A 22,055-nucleotide genomic window follows, 5' to 3' on the forward strand; every position below is an offset into this window, starting at 1 on the left:
TCAAACAAACAAACTCTTCAACTTTATAATCTTTATTATTATAAGATTTACTGCAATGAAGACACTACATAAATCTGTGTGCGTTACCCAGGCAAAATGTTTTGCTTTAGAGAGATGAGACTTAAACAAATAATTAGTGTATCATGAGGAGCAATTTGTTTACTAATAGCAAAATTTGTTTGAATTGTAGTTTTTAAGTTATTTAAGAAAAACAAATTTTGCTGGAGTAACGTTTGAAACGTTACCCAGGCAAAATCGTCTTTCAAAAATTAGTTTCAGCACGGAACCAAATACATGAATAGATAGCTTTTGTTGAGTAGTAAATGTTTATAAATAGCAAAATTTGTGTGTGGTATAGTTCTTTAGTTATTTAAGATTTTGCTGCGGTAACGTTTTGGGATTTCCCAGATCTCGAAAACGGCTCAACGCAGAAGTTTGAAAAAAATACCAATAAAAGACCTTAATTTGTTTAAATTTGTTTAATCATTAGTTTTTGATTTGGTTGACGTAAACCAATGTAATTAAATGGTTTCAAAAATCAGAAGAAGCGGGTTTACATGTAAACCAATACACTTATAACCAAATAAACAGCTGTAAAAAATACCCGTGGTTCGACGCTTGTTTACAGCAGACATTTTAGATTTCATACTTTACACGTTAAGAAGATAAAAACAAATTTGATTTATTTTAGACTGGTCGTACTTTAGCGATCGAATACGCAGTTCCCATAACATTAAGAAACATGGCATACTTTAAACAAATTAAAATGATTCATGAAAATTCTTTCCTGTTAATTTCAGCCTTGAATTACGGCTCTAATGAAAGTTATCTCAAAAACAAGAATATGTCAGCAATTCTCTAATAAGCCGACCAAATTGAAAAGGTCACGTAAAAGCGACTGCACCGTACGTACGGGTAATCTTCGCAAATTAGCAGCTTGGTAACCGATGTTTTGTACAGTTAAGCAGAAAAACGTTATTCGTGAAGCCGATTTTTTAATATTTTTTAAGTGCAGTACCATATTACACAATTTTTACTAGTTAATAAAAGTGTAATATCATACTTAGTGTATAATTTATAGTGTGATTTAACATGTCTGTTAACCTGAATGATATACCCATTAATATAGAGTTAAATGGCCAACAGTATATGATTTTGGCAGTAATTGATTTTGACCCACCATCAAGTTCCACATTGATTGGACATTACAGAGCATACTGTTACAGAACGAAAACTCAACAATATGAATGTTACGATGATCTGTACTGTAAACTACAGAAATGCAAAAACTCCATAATGCCACATTTGATTATATATTCATTAGTGTAGGTAATTAAAACGTTAGAGACTGGAAGCATAAAACACATAATTTTATACGGTCCCAATGACCACACAAATTTTATTGAATTAGGTACGAATCTGTGATTATGAGTGATATTAGTAGTTATTAATGATAAAAACTGTACTGTTTCCTATATTTTTAAATAGGTACATAAGTGTAAAAGTTGTTTATTTTTTATATAATTGTTGGAAGATTTTTATTATATTGTTGTTTTCTCATTTAAAAGTTTTGTGATTATATACATTTTTTATAGAATATGCTCGAAACCGTCCCTCATAAGGGCAAGAAATATAGGCAAGCCGATAATACATATTTTGTAAAAAAAAACATTAAATGTGCTTTGCACATTACACACACAACGCCGACTCAATTCCAACTCAAGTCACACTGTGGTATTGAAATATGAGCTTTATGTCGTGTTACTTAGAGTGGATATTTCAACATTAAGTTAAAAGAAGGTTACGACGCTTTGACAATGATTGGTTCACGGGTTATCCACCTGTGGCAGTCACATGTAATGTTAAAATATTCACTCTAAGTAACACGTAACAAAACTCAAAAATGTTGATGCTAAGGCAAAGCAATACATATAATTTGTATGAGACTGATTTTTTAAATAAAAATAATGAATCTTAACCATTTTATTATTTTAACTAACCTGACCAGAAAACTTTTGTATTCAACTGTACTAACAAAACATCTATATTATCCTGTTCATTTCAGATGGTTGCGCTTATGTATGGTGCGGTCGCTTTTATGTGACCTTTTCAATTTGGTCGGCTCATTAGAGAATTGCTGACATAATCTTGTTTTTGAGATAACTTTCATTAGAGCCGTAATTCAAAGCTGCAATTAACAGGAAGGAATTTTCAGGAATCATTTTAATTTGTTTAAAGTATGCCATGTTTCTTAATGTTATGGGAACTGCGTATTTGATCGCTAAAGTACGACCAGTCTAAAATAAATCAAATTTGTTTTCATCTTCTTAATGTGTAAAGTATGAAATCTAATATTTCTGATGTAAACAAGCGTCGAACCACGGGTATTTTTTACAGCTGTTTATTTGGTTATAAGTGTATTGGTTTACATGTAAACCCGCTTCTTCTGATTTTTGAAACCATTTAATTACATTGGTTTACGTCAACCAAATCAAAAACTAATGATTAAACAAATTTAAACAAATTGAGGTCTTTTATTGGTATTTTTTTCAAACTTCTGCGTTGAGCCGTTTTCGAGATCTGGGAAATCCCAAAACGTTACCGCAGCAAAATCTTAAATAACTAAAGAACTATACCACACACAAATTTTGCTATTTATAAACATTTACTACGCAACAAAAGCTATCTATTCATGTATTTGGTTCCGTGCTGAAACTAATTTTTGAAAGACGATTTTGCCTGGGTAACGTTTCAAACGTTACTCCAGCAAAATTTGTTTTTCTTAAATAACTTAAAAACTACAATTCAAACAAATTTTGCTATTAGTAAACAAATTGCTCCTCATGATACACTAATTATTTGTTTAAGTCTCATCTCTCTAAAGCAAAACATTTTGCCTGGGTAACGCACACCATAAATCTAGGAAACTGGCCACTGCTTAATCAAATCACGAACAAAAACATATCTTTACTAATTAGGAACATACCTTTACCAATTAGGAATCAGCAATTTGTCACAACACCAAGAAATAGTCAAGAAAAAGCTATCCAGGTATAATTGATATTGATTCTGAGAAATGCAAGCAAGTGCATTCTTTAGTCCATACTTGAGGTCTTTATAGCTGCTAAGCATTTATTGGATACTAGCTTTCCGCCCGCGGCGTCGCCCGCGTTTTCATAGAAAAACCCGCATATCTCCCGTTCCCGATAAAACCTATCATGTGTAACCCATTGAGCCCCGAGCGGCCCGATCTGACCACGACACAATAGATTTTCTATTGTGTCTGTGATTCCGGGGGCTGAGTTCCAAGTTACTCTCTATATGTTTGCTAAATTTCAGTGTAATCGGTTCAGTTATATCTAGTAAGTATTTGCGGGAAAGTGTAACAAACATTCTCACAAACTTTCGCATTCTCACAAATTTTCGCATTTATAATATTAGTAGGATAGGATAGTCCGTTTTAATTCCTGGATGATTTTAGTTGCAGTTTTTGACAGCTCTAATAACTTTTTCTAAGAAATAATAGGAGAAGTAAAATTCAGCTGTTTGCAAGTGTATTTTGTGAAATAGACAGACAGATGAATAATAATGTTTTTAGTTGACGTGTTGATATCATAGTCGTAACATTGTAGTGAACATATGTAACTGTCGTGTATATTTTCATATGAATTTTATAAAAATAATCTGACTATACCCGTTCATAATAAAACCGAAGTAAAATAATTGTAGTGTAGAGCAGTGGTGGCTCAGTGGTGAGACCTTAGACTTCGAATCGATAAGTCCGTGGTTCGAGACCAGGCGAGCGCGTAGGAAATAAATTGATTTTTCAATTTATCTGCGCATGTTGTAACATCACCACTGCTCGAACGGTGAAGGAAAACATCGTGAGGAAACCGACATGTCGAAGAATTAAAAAGTTCGACGACATGTGTCATCCGCTAACACGCACTTGGCCAGCGCGGTGGATTATGGCCTGTACCCTCATAGGAGGCCCGTGTCCCAGCAGTGGGAACGTATATGGGCTGATGATGATGATGATGATGATGAAAATAATTGTAAGAACAAGAATGTAATGAAATCTCGTAAAAATGTATGTTTAATTAAAATAATCGTAAAGGGCATATTTAAATGAAGCCGTTTGCATAATTTTATTTGGTAAATAAAATTAAGTAAGTAATTAGTTTGAAAATGTTGACCGTAAAATTTACAAATTAACATTTTATGTCTATATTTTGTATTCGTTTCGATCATGCATGTTGGGATGCTGAAGGTATCAACTCAAGATTAAATTGAAAACAAAATATTTATTTCATATATTTTTAAAAACCATAAATATGTGACATCAACTATTTGTAATCGTAGGTAAGTAGGTACATACAGTAGGTAGAATTAATTTTAGGTATACAGTCAATCCTGGGTAAGTGAGAACTGGATAAGTGAGAAAACTCGAAGTGAAAGTTAATTTTTAAGTTTAGTGAGAGTAATAGCGAGGACCCGTCATTTTAAGCTCCCAAAACCTCTATTAGCGAGAAACAGAAACCTCTGTAAGAGAGAGTCGTTTTTCCCTCATGGACCTCCGTAAGTGAGACTGCTACTTATCTATACCTCTTTAAGCGACAGTCGAGCTTTATTTATTTATATCTATTATTTAGGAGAAACTATAGCTACAATAAAAATACATACATACATAAAAGATACACACATACAGTAACAAATGACAAACCAAATTACAAATTTAACATCTGCTATTTTATGACTCATTCTTAACTTTCGTGGAACTTCCTACCTACCTTCCTTTTTCTATTGTTTTCACGTTAATATTGTACCTATTTTATTTCGTGGAACTAAATAATGTTGTTATTTTATCGCATTCTTGTCGGACTTACTAAAATAAATTTACATAGTGCATGAATTTTTGACTTGTTATTGCTGCGTACCTCTAAGAGAGAAACGCTACCCATGTACCTGCATTAGCGAGAAACTCGGGTTAGTGAGAAACCCCTATAAGCGAGAATGAGATTCTGCTCCCTTGAACTCTCGCTTATCCAGGTTTGACTGTATAACAATTTCGAGTCAACTTCATTCTACTAATAAATAATTCCTATACGATTATAACACTTGAATATTTGCATAGGTATCATATTTATTGAGATAAAATTTTTATATTAATATTTTATCAGCTTGTGTGTTTGAGACTTTGAGTAATAAACCTCATACAAATCTTTTCAGCAGTTTTAATCTTCAGCATTATACCTACCTATACTATACACTCTCGTTTTAAAATATTAGTATCGTAAACGGCTAACAATATCATCTATACTAATATTATAAATGCGAAAGTAACTCTGTCTGTCTGTGTGTCTGTTACTCAATCACGCCTAAACTACTGAACCAATTTACATGAAATTTGGTATGGAGATATTTTGATACCCGAGAAAGGACATAGGCTACTTTTTATCCCGGGAAAATGACGCAATCCCGGAAATCCCACGGGAACGGGAACTATGCGGGTTTTTCTCTGACAACGCGGGCGAAGCCGCGGGCGGAAAGCTAGTAATTCATAAACGATAACCAGCTCTGACCCACCTCCATAAAACCGGTCGTAAATCAACGAATTATCCACACCATAATATTATCGATCGATCTTATCGGTCGTTGAACCCTGCGCACGCGCACAAAAACGCCCACAAGTGTCACTGACCTTTCCCAATGCGGGATGAGTTATGCCAGATGTTGATCTTAGATGTTCTCTCTTATGTCGTGGCGATAAATATATCGTTGGACGACTTTCGTCTCCTAATTGTTGCCATTCGATGATTAGTCGTATAAAAATTTTCGTCTAGCGAGTAGCGAATATCGTATGTAGGTGTTCCCATTGGATCGTGATTCGTGACATTTTATAGAAAACACGTGGCTACGATAGAGTTGCCGACACGATAGTCGTAATGATTTTTTATCGTTTTAAGACTATCGTGCTGTCCGTTCCATCGTCACCGCAATGTCGTAGACGACAGTAAATCGTGTCGTTCTATATGTGACCACATCCACTTTAAACTACACGATTAACTATCGTCACGACAAAGTGGCAACGCACCCTTTGATTGCTAGAAGCTGTATTATGTCAGGTTATAAAAACGTTTTGTATTCTGTTTGATTGTGTGAATGCTGTTAATGAATGGACCTATTATGATTAACTGGTTCAAGTTGATATTTAAGGTGAAATATAAGAAAATGTTTGATTAAGTACAAAAAAAATTCGACGGATTTGTATGAACTTTTTTCTTAAAAGCTTATCCAGAGCTTTTAATAGAGCTTTTAATCGATTCTTTCGAGCGCGCGCCGAAAGCATAAATGATTCTTTCACTAGCAGATAGCCTAAAATTCCTGGTATATTTTATTTTTATCCCAAGTAGTGCAACTACGGTCCGCCCGGGTTCTCCCGTGGTACATGTTTACGTTTTCTCTCCACAAGAACCATCCTCGTACTTCAAGGTATATTATAAGAAAAAAGGATTAACGAAATCGATTCAGCCGTTCTCGAGTTTGTGCTTAGCATATTGGGCGATTCATTTTTATTAGGTTTATAGAAGACTAGCAGTGCTCCGCGGTTTTACCCACAGTGCTCCGCTCCTGTTGGTCTTAGCGGGATGATATTATATAGCCTTCCTCGATGAATGGGCTATCTAACACCGAAAAAAATTTTTCGAACCGAAAGAATTTCTCAAGTCGGACCAGTAGTTCCCGAGATTAGCGCGTTCAAACAAACAAACTCTTTAGCTTTATAATATTAGTATAGATTATCTATAGTTAGGTCGATTTATCAACCCCAAAAGCAGCAAGATAATTACCAAACGATTGTATCAACACAATTATATAACACGCCACGCCACGGTTTCGCCGGGAAAGTGTAGTCACGCTTCGCTAGCGTTCCGTTGAACTCGATCTCGCTGGCCAAGTGGATGCAAATAAGAATCTTCATTGATATAAGTAACTAGCTTTCCGCCCGCGGCTTTGCCTGCTTTGCACCTAAAACTTTCAGAAAACCTAAGTACGTAGAAAAAATCACATCAAAATCCGTTGCTTAGTTTTAAAGATTTAACCATACATAGGGACGCACAGACAGCGATTAGGTACCATTCTATCCATCTACCCCTTAGTTTATAAAATAGGTCGTAACATAACTAACGCACCAAAGAATATCACCATTAGGAAACATACAAATATTCCTATCTTCCTGTAGAAGTGTCGAGTCTTTTATTTCAAATAATCTACCTATACTAATATTATAAAGCTGAAGAAATTGTTTGTTTGTTTGAACGCGCTAATCTCGGGAACTACTGGTCCGATTTGAAAAATTCTTTCGGTATAAGATAGCTCATTTATTGAGGAAGGCTATAGGCTATATATCATCACGCTACGACCAACAGGAGAGGAGCCACGGGGGTGAAACCGCGCGGAGCAACTTGTAGGATAATAAAATCTTTCCATCCTACTACTTACACTTGTAAGTTTCAATACAAACGATAACAAGCTACTGCTCATAAATTAAACCAATGCTTTCTGCTGTATTTTACGCTATTTACTCTTGTTTCACTAACTAGCATTGCATATTTTTTATTACGAAAACGCGATAAAACTATTAGTGAAAGTTAATTTTTAAGTTTACGGGTCTTGACCAATAGTTTATTTGCTTTTTATTATTACTACTATTTTATCATACAAGTGAGCTTGGAGTGAACGGGATTCGAAATTAATATGCAACACTGCCAAGTTCATCAAAAGCAGCATAGTACTTTTAGCGTGATTGAAAACAAATGTTTTGGAATTTTCTTTTTTTTTTTTTAAATTACGTATCCCGACATTCAAACGCAACTCAAACTCAAACGTTCATTTATTCAATTAGACTTGTTTTAGGAGCACTTTCGAATCGTCATTATATATTTTTAATATTTACCACCGATTCGGAAAGCAGTATGTATCAACTATCTATGGAGAAGAACCGACAAGAAACTCAATATTTGCTCATTAACAAAGACAAAAAAAACGACGTGTGGCACTCGGGGACTGCCGCGGTAAAGCTATTGCATGCTATGCCTTCAAGCCACACCTCCGCTCGTCGGAGTGGGGAGCGTGAGGTTTTTTCGTTACGGAATTTCTCGATTCGGTCCCCGCGCTCAAGGCCCGCGATATAAGCTATACAATAGCTTAAAAAACATTTTGAAGCCGTCTTTCCAAATGTAGATTTACTTGGCTTTCAAGAAAGAATTTTTTTTTTCAGAATATAAACTGTGATTAAAATTATAATGTAATTTTCCTTTGTTGGACTCGGTTAATAACGTAATATAAGACAATGGTGTCATCTCGGCTTCAGATAAGATTGTAGGGCACCTGATCAAACAGTTTGTTAGCAAATGGTTTAGAACAAGTCGAGGCTTAAAGTATGATAATTTATGTATTTTATATTAAATATCTAACTAGCAGATATTATAGATTTACTTATAGATAATTTTATGCGAACACTAGATTTCCGCCCGCGGCTTCGCCCGCGTTTGCAAAGGAAAACCCGCATAGTTCCCGTTCCCGTGGGATTTCCGGGATAAAAACTATCCTATGTGTCCAAGTTACCCTCTACATGTGTGCTAAATTTCATTGTAATCGGTTCAGTAGTTTTTACGTGAAAGAGTAACAAACATCCATACATCCATACAAACTTTCGCCTTTATAATATATATTAGATAATCCAAAATTAAAAGAGAAATTATATATTAATAGTTCAGGATACATCGCCCATTTTTGCAAGTGACTACTATCAAGCTGATTTTCCGTTTGTAGCTTTATTTTGATGAGACACCGAATAATTTCGTGTAAGAAACTCTCGATTGTGGTAGCTAACAGAGATAACAAGGATAAAATTTTTTGATTTGATGGTTCTCAAATATTTATTATGCAATTTGTAGGACAATATGTCTGTTGAATTATATAAACATTAACTAAGTGAAAACAAAATCAGCTTATTAGTAATCATTTATGATGACCTCGTTATCGATACACTTTGGAAAGGGGGACTCTTTGAACAAAAAATAGATTTTGTAGGACAAATATTTTTTCGAATAATTTAGGTAATTATCTTGAGATTGAACAAAAAAAAAAATTCAGTTAGTAATAAATATTTGAGAACCATCAAATCAAAAATTTTTATCCTTGTTATCTCTGTTAGCTACCACAATCGAGACTTTCGTACACGAAATTATTGGTCGTCTCATCAAAATAAAGCTACAAACGGAAAATTAGCTTGATAGTAGTCACTTGCAAAAATGGGCGATGTATCCTGAACTATAAAGAAATTCTTTTGATATAATTTGAAAAGAGCAATTGATGTTATCCTCCTATATAAATTATTATCAAATATGTACCTGAAATATCTGTATAATTTTAAGTGCTGAATAATTTAAATTAAAAAAAATTAATTCATCAAACTGCTGACCTAATTGTCGGTAAAATAACAATCGATCTTTGAAACAGACGAATAATGCGGGAATTTCAATACCTGCAAACTTTACAACCATCATGCATGTCAAGTTCAAGAGCCGGCGATTGTTTTAGACAACAATAACAAAACGAGTTTTGAATCGATACCACCCACTTTGTTACCGTTGCAAAAATATACGTGGTGCGAATTATAACATGAAGCGATTTTAATGTGTATTAATTTATCGCTTGTCGCTTCGCTTATGAGTTAGGTAGAATTATGTATTTATCAAATCATTCAATTTTTGTTATTAAAGTTATTTATTGAGAGGTTTTTTGAATTCGCTGGTTTTTTGATAAATTAATTATTTGCATATAGGGGCTTATCATAAACTTGAATATTTTTTTTTTAATGGACGCGATTTTTATTTGAGTCTTAAACAAATTGCTAGTTAATATCTTCACATTTTGTTGTGTTTATATACCTACAGCGTTATTAATACGGGATTCGATAGATTTGATAAATGAAACTTGTTTTTTTTTATTAATTTCCGCTCCACTTGTAACTTGTACCATAATAAAATATGTCAATTGTACGGACTTCGGGTCAATTCAGCGTATTAGCATTTACATACAGAAGTCACTAACCGCCTTGTGAAATGGCAATACAGTGATTGGGCACACCTTTTATTGTAGCGCAGTCGGTTAGGTGCGGCTGTGATGACCTTTACCCTGTTGTAGGGTAAATTTGTTTTATTGATCGATTTTTACTGGATAGTAGACGATTTGTCTTGTAATTATAACTTCGTTCTTTCTCAGAGTCTAAACATTATCTGTGCTAAATTTCATCAAAATCGGTCCTGTAGTTTATGCTTGAAAACCATACATGTACATAATCTACATAAATCATTACAAACCTTTCCTCTTTATAATATTAGTATAGATAATTCATATCGTATCATAGAACAGTAACAAATGATAGTAAATAATATAATGTAAAGATACCTAACCCTACCGTGGGAATACGTTTTCCTAATTACAGAACTAAAGACTTAAGAATAAGGACGATAAGACACCATTGTTAAAATACAGTTATCTCTAAGTAGGTGGTATACAAGTGCCCTCTTAATTAGCTTTTAACACTTCATTTAGATTAACGATATCTTTGAATGTTTTTACGACTTAAAAACAGAGAACTAAGTATATCAATTCTACACATATTAATTAAAACTTTAGTAATTGGATACTTTAAATGATTCAAAAGTTAGTAAAGTTAATATCAATTAAAAAAAACACGCTTATAACTCAAATATTAAGGTATTATCGCGGAGTACAAAGTTTGAATTAAATTGGATCAAAATCGAGCCTAAAAGGAACCGGTTACAAACGTATAGGTGCAGTTAATAAAGGGGAACTAATTTTTTGAGCTATTATTGAAGTATTCGAAAATAATTCTACACCATCAAATTGTCAAGAGTTATTTAATAATGCAACTATCTTCCACTACACATTACATAAATACACAGCTCCATCACTAAACATCTAAACTTAAAAGCACCGACAATTTGTTTTAATTTCCTCAGAAGGAAACAAAGGAACGACTTCCATACATAGTACAATTATCCAATAGACAATACCATTATTAGGGTTCCACACCGAAAGGAAAAACTGTACCATTATGTAGATACTAAGGTCAAATTCGCTGACTATCTTGTCTGTCTGTCGTGATAGTTAGACAATTGAAATTATAACACTCGCATAGTTCTCGTTCCCGTGGAATTTCCGGGATAAAATCTATCCTATATTACTCGTGGATAATGTAGCTTTCGAATGGTGAACGAATTTTTAAAATCGGTCCAGTAGTTTAAGAGCCTATTCATTACAATCAAACAAACAAAGTTTTCCTCTTTATAATATTAGTGCAGATTGTCGAAAAAAATAAAGGGTTAGCAATAGTTAGCACGATCATAAATTGGACGGGTAATTAATATTATGTTTGCAGTTCCTCTTTAGCTTAATGTACAGAACCCTTAGTGTCGCGAATCCGACTCGCACGTGACCGATTTTTATCAAACACCAGGGGCCCGTGGGTCTATTTGAGTTCATTTGACGGGTCATAAATTATTTGTAAATGTCAAGAGTGATTGTCGCTTAATTATGTCGGTTTTTGGTTGTTAAGTGGTTAGATAATATGATGTAATTGACTTGGAATGATGATTTCGACGAAAGAAGACTAGTTGATATTCTATTGGTTTTAATTATTACAGGTACAAGTGATAACAGCGTTTTGGTGTAGTATCTAGTTAAGCGGATTGTATAGTGTTTTTTTATGGTATAATCCATAATCTATAATCTATATATACTTAATATTATAAATCTGAAGAGTTTGTTTGTTTGAACGTGCAGGATCTACTGGTCCGATTTGAAAAATTCTTTCGGTGTTAAATAGCCTATTTATCGAGGAAAGCTTATAGGGTACTAGCTTTCAGCCCGCGGCTTCGCCCGCGCAGTCAAAGAAAAACCCGCATAGTTCCCATTCCCGTGGGATTTCCTATGTGTATGTATGGGGTAAAAAGTAGCCTATGTCCTTTCTCGGGTATCAAAATATCTCTATACCCAATTTCATGCAAATTGGTTCAGTAGTTAAGGCGTGATTGAGTAACAGACAGACAGAGTTACTTTCGCATTTATAATAAGAGTATGGATATTTCATCACGCTAAGACCAACATTGTAGGTAAAACCGCAGGGCACAGCTAGTTTTTAATAGGGGTCTAGAGCTATAAATAAATAAGCAATAATCTTCCATAATCTATGGTCAAATAACTTTCCTCCATACGTTTGTCTCATCAAATACACAGGTATTTAACTAGGAAGCGACCAATCGCCAATCCCGTGCTGCTATTGTGTCGGTTTTATTGCTTAGAGTTCATTAGTCGAAGTGTATTAGAGGTGGTTCAAACAGGTTGCGATCAGGAATTTTGTTCGTACGATTTTTTTAGTGAAATGATGTTAAAAATGTGAGGTTGTATTTTTTTATTGAATCGCTGTTAAATTATTAATGAAAGAAAGAATATATTCTATGAAATAATGATCACTTAATTTTAAAATAATAACCAGCATTTACTAGGTATATGTTTAAATTTCAGTTATTAAGTAGGTATACAAAAAAGGGAATCATACTGTTATACAACACTTATGCTTAGTTTTATTCCAATGTGTGAATATAAGATAGACTCTCTCGTAATGTATACTCTGATTTGAAAGTCCTAAAATATAATAACGTAAATACACTAATGTTACAAACAAAACAAGCATCGTCAACTAAAAGCGGTGTGAAGCGACTCTAACGCATGACTCACTTCCGTAAACATTTTAGTGCAAGTGCGATATTTTTAAGTTCACACAGTAGGTAGTTAAACTTTGCGGGAGCGATTTCACTTTTTTAAAAAAGAAATAAAATTAAATTAAAATTAAACTTATTTAATTACTTAACTATAACAAGTGGACGATTTGGAGTCACAAATGTTAATGCCAGAATTACATGCAATGATACAAGCGATACCTTATTGCGAAACAAATGTTTTCCATTATGTGGAATGCTTATGTTAAATTGCAAGAACTTTCCGGTGGTCTTGCTGAGGCCAGCGGAAGGCTATTGCTCAACCTAATACAGAGGGTTGGGGTGGATGCGTAACTCCTCCCTCCTTAAGTGCGAAATTATCGGTTTGTTCATTTTTAATAACTATCCGATGATTTCGCAGACACATTACATTTAATATCTTATAACGAAGTAAGTAAAGTAAAAATAGAATTACAAGTACAAATATTAAAAATAGAGACGTATAGCCTAAAGTAGCACTGAATCTAAAATTTCTTTCACTGTTAACCATTTCACTATCACTGAACACTGATTGCTTTAATATCGTTGACATATATTTAACTTCGTCCAAGTTGATTCCTCGCATATTGAGTACACGTGTACTGGATAATGTTGGAGTTCTATTCACAGGTAATTGCGGCAAAACTATAATTTTTGTTGGTTCTACCGGATCATTCTCAGTGATTACTTGGTGAGGGCGAATCGTTATATTCTGGATCTCGATGCTACATGGTTCGTCGATGGTCATTATGTATGTGCCCACGACAGGATATTTGCTGACATCACCATTGCAAATTTGAGTCAGAGTATTTCTGTATTTTGAGAAAAGTATCCAACTTATAGATGTGATTCTTTGCATTCTCACATTCTCTATATTGATTAGCTGTTGTTCGCAGTGCATTGGGTTTCCTTCAAATTTAAGCAGTTGTTCTATGCAAGTAGTTTCAGGATAAGGCGTTTGATTTCGTTCATCGCATAGAAATTGTTCTCCAGCAGCGAGCGATCGGCACGGTTTTACGATCGGTAAGTATTTCATCCCCTTTGCCAACAGGTAAGGATATTTAGGAAAAATGGAAAGGGTTTTACTATCGGATGCACGGTACATAGGTATAGAGTATAATTTGTAATAGTTATAAGTATAATTATCTGTAATTGGAACCTCCATTATGAACGTAATCTGGTTTTGTTTAATATACGATTTAACATTAATAGTTTCTTCTAGTTTTACTAAGTTTGCCTCACTCGCTTTAAACACTAAATTTTCAGTTTGAGATATGAGAATTAAATGTTGCAACAACTCAGTAGAATTAATAATACTTTGATGTAGTATGGATACTTTACTAAATGCTAGAGCAGTCTCTATTTCTCCTAATTTTATAAAAATAGTACGAAAGTTACTTACAAATAAATTTAAAAGGCTTACAACATAAGTAGTATAAACCCAATGATTATCCTTAGATGCTAATTCCTTAATCATAGATTCTACAATTTTTAAACGCTTATCTAATATTTTAGAATTTTGATTTAAGACTTCAGTAGTATTAATAAAACTATCGAGCATTTTAGATATTAAAGTAATTTTATTTCTAACGATAGTTTGATCGTTTTCAAGTTTAGCTGTAAGTTTATCGTATCTCATTGCGTCACTATAGTCTAAATTTCCGGTTATAATTTTAATTAAGGAACCTAGAGGATTGAGGATTCCTCTCTTGACACGTTTCTGTGGGACTAACTGTTCGTATTTCTGAATCGTTATATCACGAATATATTCAGCGTGATATTTTGCCACTTGAAAATTGTGTAAGTATGAAATATTCTTATTAATTAAACTATCGAATTCACTGTATTTGCTAATAATAAGATTTAAGTCATCATTAATCTTATCTAAATTTAAAACCTTAATTATAGTCCAATAGTCTGTTTGAAGATATGCTTGCCCTTCTTTCACAGGATAAATTCCCGGGTTATGTTGAAGAGGTTGTAGTTGAAGGGCCAGCGCGGACCTCATCACTATCAGCCAACACCACCTGCGGAGGGCGTTTTACATTTATAATAGGGACCTTAGTCTTCCTTTTACCAATCTCTATCGGTACAACGTTCCTTGAACCTTGTCCTATAACCTTAGCTTTATGGAATCGCGGCTTATCCTTGCTTTTTCGCTTATTAACGTCTTTTGCAAATATAATTTTTCCTGATGGGAGACTGATTGGATCTTCACCACCTCTCCTATCCTTTACCTTTTGCTTAGTTTCGATCATTTTCTCTGCTAAATGTTTATATAGAACCTTTAAACGTTTTGCATGGTCCTTAACCAATTGCTGTATATAATGCTGCTCGAAATCAGCGTTAAATAAGCTACCTGAATCCGTGTGACCAAATACGACTTCAAAAGGGGTTAAGCCCGTAACTGAATGAATTGAACTATTATAGTCAATAATTGAATACATCATTACTGATGCTGCATCCGTGCATTTCTCTTCGTATTTCGCACATCTATAAATTTCACTAATGGTCGAATGTAAACGCTCAATTAATCCCATTGAATTAGGATTATTAGGTGAGCCGATATGAAGCTCAATTTTATGTAAATTCAAAAATTCTTTCATTAGCTCATTATTAAATTCACTACCGGGATCTGAACTAATCTTTCTAGGAGTGCCGTAAAACGAAAAATACTTCATGAGTGCACGCACTACTTCTGCCGTTGATCTATTGTCTATTGGAATGGCTTGACCTAACTTACTAAATGCGTCGATAATAGTTAAGTAATAATTTCCTTCTATCTGAAAAATATCAATAAATATTTCTTGGAACGGCGCGTCTTGTGTTTGAGTTAATTGTAAAATAGGTTTAAAGGGATTACGATCATACTTCATTTTAGAACAAGTTTCACAAGCATTAATAAGGGCTGAAATAGTTTCCTGCATATTGTGCCAAAAATAATTTCTACGTATACTTGCTAGAGTCTCCTTAATACCGCGGTGACACGTTTTGCCTTGATGGTGTTTTATTATAATAGCCTTTTGTTCCTTCTCATCTTCTATAAAAACTACACGCTCCGTACATTCAAATAGCAATACTGTATCCTTTCTAAATAATTCTATGACAATGCTAGTGAATTGTTTGCGATGTTCATCATCTTCGAAATAAATGAAATACTTAAATTTCGGTTTAATATACTCTTTTAAAAATTGTTTTACTAGATCCGGGTTATTAGTAGGCAAGAAAACTTCTAAAACCTTTTGCTTTTCACGTGAAAGGTCGTGAACTTGCATTTCGTTCTTAAACCACGTATATACTAAAATTTGATTTGGTTTTGTGTCTATTGCTTCATGTAATATAGGTATACCGGACGATTCTACTATATTAGCTGAATGAACTGTATCAGATTTCGACGTTATAGATGGTGACCTGACTGGGTAGTCACATGTTCTAGGAGAACTCATCGCCGTTAGAGTTTCAGAGTCGGGAATAGATATCGTTTCACTAGAATCGCGTTCTGATATAGTAATTGTACTAGAGTCGTTACGCGTTCTTGGCCTATTGTCTCTATCGCCTATATTAACAACCATAGATTCGTTTTCGTTATCGGAATGCGTAGCGTTAACCCTAATTTTAGATAAAGCGTCCGCGTTTAAATTTTGCTTCCCATTATCAATCACAAATTTAGAATTAATTTCAGAAATATAAATATGTGGCAATTTCAGATTTGGATCGCAATTTGATTCTACGGTTTTTTCTTGGTAGAGGCTTTCGTTTGAAAATTTTTTTTATCAGACGGAAGCACATTAATGTCTTGAGTATCGTCAGTGGGTGTATAAATCTCATTCTCATCGTATTCGTAATTCGTATCATAAGGATTACAGCCATAGTAATTGGTTTAGTCGTAAGGATTATAGCTATAGTAATTCGTATAGTCGTAAGGATTGTAGTCATAGTAATAATTGTCATTATGTAAGTCGGTTTCGTTCACTCTAAAACCTGGCTGAGTTATATTTTGTGGTCGAGGGGGTGCTGTCCTCATGGAAACGTCAGTAGTCTCAAAGTGGTTATTTTGAGGAGGTCTTTGACCAAAATTCTGTGGCGTTATACCAAAAGTTTGAGGAGGCCTATAACCAAATTGTGGATTTTGATTGAATGAAGGCCTATACCCGAACTGTGGGTTTTTATTAAACGGTTGTTGAGGTGTAAATTTAAAACCAAATTTTGCCTGCTGTGCATTTTGAGGTACATTTGGTATCCCAAAATTAAATCTTTGTTGAGGATTATTTTGTAAAAATTGGGGCACCGTAACGTTAGGCGTTTGCCTCGGCAGCGTTGTATTATTGTGGATACGATTGCGCGATTGGTATTGCTCGTGAAAATTAACTTCTTCTAAAACGATTTCTAAAGCCTGTTCTAATGTACTAGGTGATTTCAGTCTTACAATACGCACCATGCTTTCGGGCAAATTATATAAGAAAACGTTCAGGGCTGTATGATTATAAATCGCAATTTTCGCGCGTTTAATTTCCATATCTACCGATAAATTTACCTTCGATATTAATAATGATCGAATATTCTGTATCCTATTACAAAATTCAAGGTAACTTTCGCCGGATTTAATTTTACAGGACTCGAGAGAGATTTTTATGCAATCCTCACTACGCGGATCACCAAAATGCTGTTCTAGTAATTCCTTTAAAGCGGGCCAAGTATTAATGTCTTCGCGCTCCGATAATAACGCGGCGGCATCGCCTATTAATCTACTAGTTATGGCATGTAAAACGTAAATATTCTGTTCTTCATGCCCTCTAAATTTATTAATTATATATTCACATTTTCGAAAGAATAAATTCAAAATTCTTTTGTCTCCACCAAAAAGAGGAATAAGCTTTAACATATCACTCGGAATTGTTATTACGTTTACGCTTTCCATGTTAAATAAGTACAGAGTAATTAAAGTTCTGAAGTCTTTAACCAATTACAATAATTTCGAATTATAAAAATCACACACACACAGAAATCAATTAAAACACAATATAATAAAAATTATTAAAATATAGCAGAATAAAAATTATATGTTATCAATTACTATAAAAATTAAACTTGAAGTAAAGTGAATCACATATAAAATATAAAATTTATTAATTGAATTACGATCAATTTTGAGATCATTTAAATCAATTAATATTAATATTTCTTTATGCAAAAATTCATTTACTTTTCTTATGTAAAACTTTTATTTAAGTTACACTCTATAACTAATTAGTCTGTGCAGAGTTTTATGCAAGACAATTCTTAGAATTAAATACGATATTTCTTATTGTATGAGTTATAACTAATTACTGATTTAATAGAATTTCATATTAAAACCAGATCCGTTATAATGAGAGACGTTCAATCCCAAAATAACAGTTAAAAAAAAAAATAATTAAAAGTCAAAATTACACTCTCGTGAAAAGGATATAGGAATATATCAGAAAGGATGGCAAAAAGTTTTACTCACCAACCGATCGTCGATCCCATGTCCTCGTCGTGGTCGTTTAACAAATTTATTTTTCGGTTCTTTTAGGATAGCACGGCCTTTATAGCAATGTTCTAGGGCTAATTTTGAAGACCTCTAGACATGCAGACCTTATGTGGCTATCCTACCGGCTGCGCCAGTTAAACTTTGCGGGAGCGATTTCACTTTTTTAAAAAAGAAATAAAATTAAATTAAAATTAAACTTATTTAATTACTTAACTATAACAAGTGGACGATTTGGAGTCACAAATGTTAATGCCAGAATTACATGCAATGATACAAGCGATACCTTATTGCGAAACAAATGTTTTCCATTATGTGGAATGCTTATGTTAAATTGCAAGAACTTTCCGGTGGTCTTGCTGAGGCCAGCGGAAGGCTATTGCTCAACCTAATACAGAGGGTTGGGGTGGATGCGTAACTAGGTGTGGAAATGTTCTGTATACATGAATGTTATTAATAAATGTTTATGGAGCTTTCTTAGAGATAATATCGAGTTTATATTAGTTATATGGGGTGTCGTCCGCACTTCGTTATCCTATTTCGGGCATACAATTCGGTTGTTTTGTTGTCAGTTCAAAAAGTACCTATCTTTTTTTAATATCTAATTTATTAATAAAATAATAATTTATTTAGCAGTTTCGCAACCCATTGACCACCGAGCGGCCCAATGAGACCACGACTCAATAGATTTTCTATTGTGTCTGTGATTCCGGGGGCTGAGGGATTTAAGGAAAAATTTGGATTTAAATACATACTACAGATTTACTTTTGTTTTTATAATATTTCTTGCTGGTTTTGAGTATTTATCCGTTATAAATGACTACATACGTCTGAAGAAAAAAATCGTGCGTTTTGACTGTGTTTAATTGGAATTTGTTTAATTTTTACCTATTCTATTACGAGAATTATATTTAAAAAAAATTGTGAAATGCAGGAAAAGTATAATCTATAATCTATCTTCTACAGCATACCAAAAATTAAACAGCATAACACAGAACCTCATTCCTTGAAATCGAAAAAATATCAAATGTAACTTACAATACACAAACATGCAATACGAATTATAAAGATGTCATCATACATTTAAAGAGATGATAATAACTGTAATAACTAGCAGTGATTATGTTTAATGATTCGATCTGTTTCCAATTATACTAATGATATGAATTCATTAATGAACAATTATTCATTCATAGTTTCGATGAATGGAAAATTCTGGGAGATTAAATTGCCATTAATTGAACTAAATTCAAATTCAAATTCGTTTATTCAAACTCAAACTCAAACTCAAACATTTATTTATTCAATTAGACTTCTTTTAGAAGCACTTTTGAAACGTCATTACATATTTTAACATTTACCACCGATTCGGAAAGCAGTATCTACGGAGAAGAATCGGCAAGAAACTCCATAGTTGCTCTTTTAAAAATCATGTCAGTTTTACAATTTAATTTTACAAAATACATTATATGTGTTATATGTACATTATAATCATAATATGCCAAAGAACTGTCCTGTGGTTTTTACGCGACAACCCTCCATGGGTTTTTATCGTCCATATATTCCTTAATACTGTAATAGGCTCTCTGAATAAGTACATTTTTTATATAAGTTTTAAATTTAGAACTACTGAACTCTTTAATATTATGAGGAATTCTGTTGTAAAAGCGTATACCTTGACCCATAAATGAATTTTTAACTTTAGCTAGCCGGAAAAATGGAATTTCAATTTTATTTCTGTTTCTTGTGTCATAACAATGTCTATCTCCTACTTTTGTGTGTAAATAAGCGTTATTGTGTACATATAAAATATTATTAAATATATACTGCGACGGTACAGTAAGGATACCAGTATTCTTAAAGAGATCTCTTAGTGAGTCTCGAGCACGCAAATTATATATAGAGCGTATGGCTCTTTTCTGTAGTATAAATATAGTTTCTATATCTGCACCCCTGCCCCATAGTAGAATTCCATAGGACATAATGCTATGAAAGTAGCTAAAGTAAACCAATCTAGCCGTCTCTTCATCGGTGAGATGCCTTATTCTTCTCACTGCATATGCAGCTGAGCTGAGCTTAGCAGCGGTGGTGGTAATATGGGCCCCCCATTGTAGCTTCTCATCTAGTGTCAAACCAAGAAAAACAGTAGATTCCACAGGGTATAATACCTCCCCGTTTAAAATAATATTCCTTTTCACCTTTTTTACATTTGGGAGGATAAATTCTACACAATTTGTTTTTTTTGCATTTAGTAGTAAATTATTAGCATTAAACCAATCGGATATGCGTGAAAGAGCAGAGTTTACTTCGTCAACATTTGTGTCATGTCTATCCACATTAAATATTAAAGAGGTGTCATCTGCAAACAGTACTATTTCACACATATCCTGCAAATAATAAGGTAGGTCATTAATATACACTAAGAACAAAAACGGTCCTAAGATAGATCCCTGCGGAACACCTATGTTAATCGGCGCACCGCAAGATTTCTCTTCATTAACGACAACGGTTTGTACCCTGTTCTGAAGATATGAAGCTATGAGATCCTGAGCTAAACCTTTGATACCATAAAAATTGAGTTTCCGTAATAGAGTGGAATGTTCTACACAGTCGAAAGCCTTAGAAAGGTCGCAGAATATCCCCAAAGCATTCTTTGAATTTTCCCATACTTTGTATATATGTGACAAAAGAGCTACTCCGGCATCAGTGGTAGAGCGCCCCTTTGTGAAACCATACTGTTTGGCGTGCAGTAAACCATTTGATGCAAAATAACTACTTAATTGGTTTAAGATTAACTTCTCGAAGACTTTGCTCAAAGTTGGTAATATGGAAATTGGCCTATAGTTATTACAGTCTTCTTGGTCACCACTTTTAAATAAAGGAATAACTTTGCTAAACTTTAGTAAATCAGGGAATATACCACAGTCGCAACACTGATTAAATATAAACGCTAGATGTTTGGCAATATTTTCTATGATATTATTTACTAAATTAACAGACATACCCCAGAGATCACATGTTTTTTTTAAATTTAATGTTTTAAACGTTTTAACAATTTCATCAGCAGTCACGTGGCGCAATTCAAATAATTTGTTACACTCAGCAACGTGGTCCCTCAAAAAGGACTCAAAAAGGACTCAAAAAGGACTCAAAATTTTATTGATTTTTTTTATTGATTTAAAATACTTAATCCTTTTAAATAATAATTTTAGATAGTTTGTTACAGAATTGACATAAATTGTAAATACATAATTAATCCTTAGTACTTAGTACCAACCAAGTGCAAACCAATCTAATAATATATTTTTTGTTTCAGGTAACACCATGATACAGCTGGTTTGACATATTTTGTCTCTTCTATTTCATTTTAAAATTTCAATCGAATTTCCACATAATATAAGGCTTCTTCTTCTTATGTATTATTATACATAAGGAAGAATTAAACAATATTGTAATTAGATTATAAATTAATTAGTTTTTAAGTACCTAAAGACATAACATAAAATATATTCATTTCTTTTCATAAATCATTATAGCGTACCTTCGCTTCGCCATCGCCATAGATATAGTTTGACATTTCCTAGCGCATGCGCGGTGCGTAAATTTTTAAAAACCTATAGACACAGTTTTGCAGCGCGCGGGAAAAGAGATCCACAGACCATACAACCTGCGATACTTGGGTTTTTATTGCCTATTCA

General features: G+C 33.6%; 1 protein-coding gene across 2 annotated transcripts in view; it reads left to right on the top strand.

Annotated features, from left to right (window-relative positions):
* Positions 1-22,055, top strand: part of LOC123701748 (microtubule-actin cross-linking factor 1) — a 266,616-nt gene that overhangs the window by 32,847 nt on the left and 211,714 nt on the right. The gene's annotated exons all lie outside the window — the stretch shown is intronic.

The sequence above is a fragment of the Colias croceus genome, chromosome 22 (assembly GCF_905220415.1).
Source record: "Colias croceus chromosome 22, ilColCroc2.1".
In the NCBI taxonomy this organism is placed as follows: domain Eukaryota; kingdom Metazoa; phylum Arthropoda; class Insecta; order Lepidoptera; family Pieridae; genus Colias; species Colias croceus.